This window comes from Lonchura striata, chromosome 2, assembly GCF_050655825.1.
Source record: "Lonchura striata isolate lonStrDom1 chromosome 2, ASM5065582v1, whole genome shotgun sequence".
Classification (NCBI taxonomy): domain Eukaryota; kingdom Metazoa; phylum Chordata; class Aves; order Passeriformes; family Estrildidae; genus Lonchura; species Lonchura striata.
The window spans coordinates 5,489,037-5,495,113 of record NC_140704.1 but is presented as its reverse complement, the minus strand read 5'-3'; positions in this window follow the sequence as shown (position 1 = coordinate 5,495,113).

Sequence of the window (6,077 nt, the reverse complement as noted above, 5' to 3'; positions counted from 1 at the left end):
ATCAAACCCTAATCCTTCAACAACAATCAAATAGAACACACCAAACTTCCCCCCCCCCCAAAAAAAAAAAAAATACCAACAAACAAACAACAAAAAGAGCACTCAACAAAAAAAAAAAAAAACCCAACCAGCCCAAAAACTAAACACCCAAAAATCCCACCACTTCCTCAAAAACAAAAAAACCAACAACACCCTTCCAAAAATAACCCCAAGCCAAAAGCCCACCAAAAAAACCAAATTAAAAAAAAAAAAACAAAAAAAAAAACAAAAAACTCACCCAAACTCAAATATCCCCAACCTACCTACCCCGCTCCTGCCTTATAAATAGTTTGTTTCCTAATTGTTTATCCCTTTCAGCTGTTGCCTGATGGATGAAGATGTTAACCCTTTCCTTGGCACATCCAACTGAGCTCCCAGCTGTTGGTTCCTGCTCTTTAGCTCCACCCAAGGAGGTGAATATTGGCTGTATACCATCCTGGCCATAACGACCATGCCAAACTCAGCTGCTTTATTGGTTTGTCAGATACTGGAAGATGTTGACAAGAGCCAAAATGTTGCTTGATTGTTGAGGAAAATGCCTGTGTGAGAGGTTTCAAGAGTTCCTTCCACTCACATGAAAATAATAAATACAGAGGTGATAGTGAGTAACATTTCCATTGAAAGTACTAAATAAAATTTTATTGCAGCATTAATGGTGTATCAAGAACCAGTGACTAAAGTCAAGCTATTTTGAATGAAGAGTAAGTTTTAACTGTGAGGCTGATTAACTGAGAAACAAATTATCAGGTGGAAAACATTCTCCTTGATGTTCTCAAGACAAGAGCTGGAACCCCAGCAGAACAGAACAAATGCCATTGTCAAATAAAGCGAAACCCACCTTTGAAATATTTGTCAGCACTGACCTGCCTTTCCAGTTCCTTTCAGTGAAAACATGGAAAATACCTTTCCACTTTCTGGTGTTACTCTCCCAAAACATATATATGTTTAAACTCTCAGGGACCATTTCAATCAACTTGATGGGATAAGCAAACATATATTGGAGTATTGGATCTTGCTGTTGTGGGGAAATTTGTGCTTTACAACCAACAGGGTACAAATGACAAAATTTTCACGTGGATCTTCCTGTGTGCAAGAGGCCTGGTCCATAGCCATGGGATCATGGCAAGCTTCCACAGGGAAAACTCACCATAGGAACACTGCAAACTGCACCCTCTTATAGACTTTGGAGGGAGGGTAGTTGATGCAGACTTTTCAAAATAAGCCTTGCTCAATACTCTGGTTTAACCCTCACATTTATTCCTCCCTCAGGAACAAACACATTTCTCAACTTCCGTTTTGCAGGATTGAAGAAACTAGGATTCCAGTTTTCTTTCTAAATGTTTTATAATTTCCTTTGCATTGTAGAAACCCTTTAAATCTTGTTTGGTCCAGGTGAATCCTCCTTAGGTATCTCATACCAGCATGTGCAGAGTTGCACCACCTGCCCCCCACGGGCTGTGTCTCAGCTGACAGAGCTTCACTTCCCTTTCTCTGTGTCAGGATTGCACCACGTTACACATCCCAGCCTTTCTGTTCTGTTCTGATCCAGGTCTCTCAGGGCTCTGCTGTCCCATCCCCTGACAGCACAAGTCCCCACTTGGCTCCCAGTAGAGCACTTCATGCTCTGCCCCATTGCATCCTCTCAGGATATCAGGGGATAAGATTTGCCACATTCTTTTTTCTTAGAAAATACATTTCAAACATTTTTAATTCAATTTTCCACCTTCCTTCAAATCTTTTATTGTTTCCCCTCCAAAATGTGTCCCACAGCTCTGCAACGTACTTAATTCAGATCAGCAAGTCTCTGCTTGTTGCCTCCATTTCTAATGCAAATATTATATTTAAGTTGGATTTTGTGGATTCTTTCTCTTCTGCAACCTTTTCTGATTTGACAGGTTCTCACAAAATCCTTAGAGAGAGAGATCTGCAGGTTCATGTGCCAGTTCTCAACAGGATTTTTGCAAAGGGGTTGTTCTGGACTCCAGCTCCATTGTTTTAATTCCCTTCTGTGTCCATCCATGGATTTATTCACACTTCCATTCAAGAACTTCTTGTCTGCCAAGGAAAATATGATCCCATATTGAAAATAGTGTTCACCAAAAATTAAGGAGATTATTTATATCATATTTATAATATATATAGGTAAACTTTAAAGCTACCCATCCCTCATCCCTGCCTATTTTAAACCAAACTCCCATTTTCTTTACTTTTTCTTCTTCTTTCTTATATAGCCAATGATTTACTTATTACTGTTTCAGCTTCCTATTCATGGTGTAATTCTCTTTTACACTGGAAATTCTCATTAATTTTGTTTTCTGACCTTTAAACTGCAGCTTTCTTTAAGCACACCCTCCTCCCCTTACCTCTAAGCTCTCTACTTCCTGCTAATACTTTTCCAGTATTAACAGTTATTTATCTGTTCAGGTTTCACTCGCTATAGTTGAGATAGAGGCCCACTATTCTTTTTTTTTTTTTTTTTTTTTTTTTTAACGTTGAAAATGTCATTTTGATCGAAAACCACTAGGAGGAAGCATCAACAAGTTTCCCTGTCCAGATGTAGATCCCAGTATTAATTTTATTAAATTCAGATAATTTTGAGATTGAAACTAAGTGGCCTGCTGGATCACAGATCCCCTTGAAAGTGCTGTGGCACATAACCCCTTGAAAACACGTGTCACTATTTACCTTCCAGTCAAACTGGCTTCTCTGCTCCTGCTAAAATCAGTTTTGTGACTCGTCCTCTGAAGAACAGAAACCACATCTAATTTATAAGTTAATTTTCCCCTGACTATTCTATTTGTCCTTTAAACATTTTTCTTCCTTCCTCATATTTTCCCACCTGCTTTATTTACTGAGAGTTACGATGCCTCCTCTCAGCTGTTATTTCTAGGCTGAAAACACTAAACTTCTCATATCACAGATTATTATTCATCCTAGAATTGCTTCCCAGCACATGATCTAGTTTTAATCCACAACTGTTGAATTGCAAAGATCTCTGGTGAACAGGAGGAAAAAATGTTGCTTTTCTTTCAAGCACAATTGGAGTTTCATGTAGCTCCATTAATTTGCCCAAGAGCTGAGAAACATTGAACTAAATTATTCACATGGTTCAGATAGTCTCAATGGTAAAAAGAGTTTAGCTTATGCTACAGGTTCTGAAGAAAATATTGCTGAAGAAAATAGCTTTTTATTCATTTGTTTCTTTTTTTTACCCACCCCCTTTAGCACTTCTGACTGGTTTGCAATTATTCAAGGATTTTCCTTTACTTTGATTTCCTATGAAAAATGTGTGTGCTTTAGGTGGTAAAATGAAGCCCACTACAGAGAAGTACAGATGTTCTTGAGTTCTCATGTCATTCATTCATATAATTATTGTTCCTCATCACTATCAAAGAAACAAACTGATACATCACATTGTTGAGCTCATGGTGCTCTTGGTCTGTCAAGGGGAAAAGCTCTCAGGCCTCAATTATTTTTTTTTCCTTTGATCTGCATTTATAACCTCTTTAAAAATGAAATAATTTGGGGTAAAATTTTACGTGATATATAGTTTATGGAAGATGTAGATGTTGATTAAATGACTAAAATAACATGAAATATTGCTCTGAATGACCAAAAAAGGAAAGCAATTCATCTGGAAATAAGGCTATATGTCACTCTACCACCACAGAAAACCATTATGTTTGTAAAGACATCAGTAGAATCCAAATTGAGAGGCTCAGAGGTGAACCAGAAGGATTTGGAAGATTATTTATTTCCAAGGGCACATTTTATAACTGCCATGCTTATATTCAGAATTTTATCTCCCAAATGATTGGGGCCTCCTTGTCTCTTGGAAGATTTTCTTGTGGCCTTTCATTACATAAAGAGGGTTTATAAGAAGATGGAGGGAGACTCTTTATTGGGGTTTTAGACTGAAAGAGGGTATGTTCATCTTTGACATAAGATATTTTTCTAAAAGGATGGTGATGCCCTGGCACAGGGTGCCCAGAGAAGCTGGACACTTCCTGGATCCTTGGCAGTGTCCAAGACCAGGCTGGACAGGGCTTGGAGCAGCCTGGGATAGTGGAAGGTGTCCATGCCATGGCAGGGTTGGAACTGAATTGTCTTTGATCCCTTCCAACCCAACCCATTCTTTAATTCTGGAGATCAAGGGATCTCTCTTCCCTAAAATAGTATCACTTTCACTCAAAGTTTCTGTAGAAGATAAAATTCACCCTAGAGGGTATTTATAATTTCTTACATCAACAAACAATTCACTTAGGGTACCAAATGAACTTTGGCATCTGATCTCCTACTTAGGTGGAGCTCTGGCTCTGTTTCAGGGTGGCCTTTCCAGAGAGAAGGACACAGTGATGCTTGTATATATCTGACCAGCAATTAACTGCTCTTACAATAAAAAATTACTTCTTCCTGGCACACAAACTGGCAAAGATGAGTCACACCACATTTAGGCATGGATGTGTTTAATACAATCTCCTGGGAGGATGTGATACCAGGGCTGTTCAGTGCACACCCAAATCCATGAGAATGATGCAGGGGGCTCATTACAGCTCCTCAGTGCATCCTGCATGTCTTGGGAAGCTGACACTGAACAGGCTGGAGCTGGGAAACACCATCCCATCAGTGCCATGTAGTCAGCTCCTCAGTTGGGGTTGTTCATATGCTGTGAAAGTGGTTAAATATAATTTTAGCCAGATAAACCTATTTAATTTCATTAATTCTTTTATAGTTGTTAGATTTATTTTTTATTTGAAGGAATAGAGCCCCTGGGTCCTAAAGGCACATAGCTGTTGACTTTTCTGAATAACACAGATGCACTGTGCATCTACATTAAAATCTGAGGAAGTATTAGTCAAAACTAATTAAAGGTGCTACCATTTCAGGAATGGCTAGGGAGAAGTTAAGGGAATACCACAAATGAAACTAAAAGGTACTACAAATATTATTTATTTGAATCAGTCTTCAGACAACATTAACTGAAAACAAAATCTTGTTATTAGGTCTAATTACTATCCATAGTAAAAGAGAATTTCTGTCCAAAAAGCTCACAATCTGAAGAGGTGGAAAAGACAGAAGAAGAAAGAAACACAAGACATATGAATATAACTGCTACCAGAGAGAAGGGGCATTCAAGAGAGAAGAAAACTTGCTGCAGGTTGCAAACAAGTGCACAGCAGGTCCCACTCAGTCACTGGGTTCTTTTCTGGCTGAAATCAGTGTGGAGGGAAAAGCTCACCCGAGCCTTGCCAGAACCTGCCAAACCCAACAGTGATCAAAGAGCTGCAACCTTGCAACTAAAAAAAATAAAAAGCATCTTAACCTTAAAGACATTAGTGTACGTAAGAAATGAAAATGTCAGGGGTACTTTGTGACTACATCCAGCATGTGACAAAGGGAAACACAACAGTCCTTAGACAGCAAAGTGCATCAGCTGGACGTATCTCCAAAGTAAATGTACACAGGACAAAAGAGTAAGTAGTGTGTGGGCATGTGTCTTTCTGAGAAGCCCAAAGTATGAGGACATGAAGATAAAGACTTCATAAGGAATATGTGGTGAGATGAGAAACCATGAGAGCCCATCTGCACACATAGTTCCATGAGAAGCAGAATTTGTGATTACATCCTTAGGCTTACGTTAACCCTAGACCCAAGTATTTCAACCCAGATTTCCTAATTGCCTACATTTCTGATAATTTTATCTCTTCTAACATTTGCAGTAGAGAGAAGGCTGGTTCTCCCATCAGAGAAACACGGGCAGGAGGGAGAAAGGCTCCTACCTCCCAAAGGGACACACCCATGGCCACAGATGATGTTCATCCTCATGGCCAAGGAGGCCTCTGATGGGTCTCATGTGGAGCTCCCCAGCCTTGGTTTCTGGTGTCTAAGGGAGCAGCTGAAGTGAAATTACCAATTTCCAGCCAGTGTTATTTGTATTTCTCTTCTCTGCCACATTGTCAAGAATGAACTTGAACACAAAACTCAGACGTTAGGAGAAGTTTGAGGAAAGTATGTAGTAAATACAAATTTTTATGGAG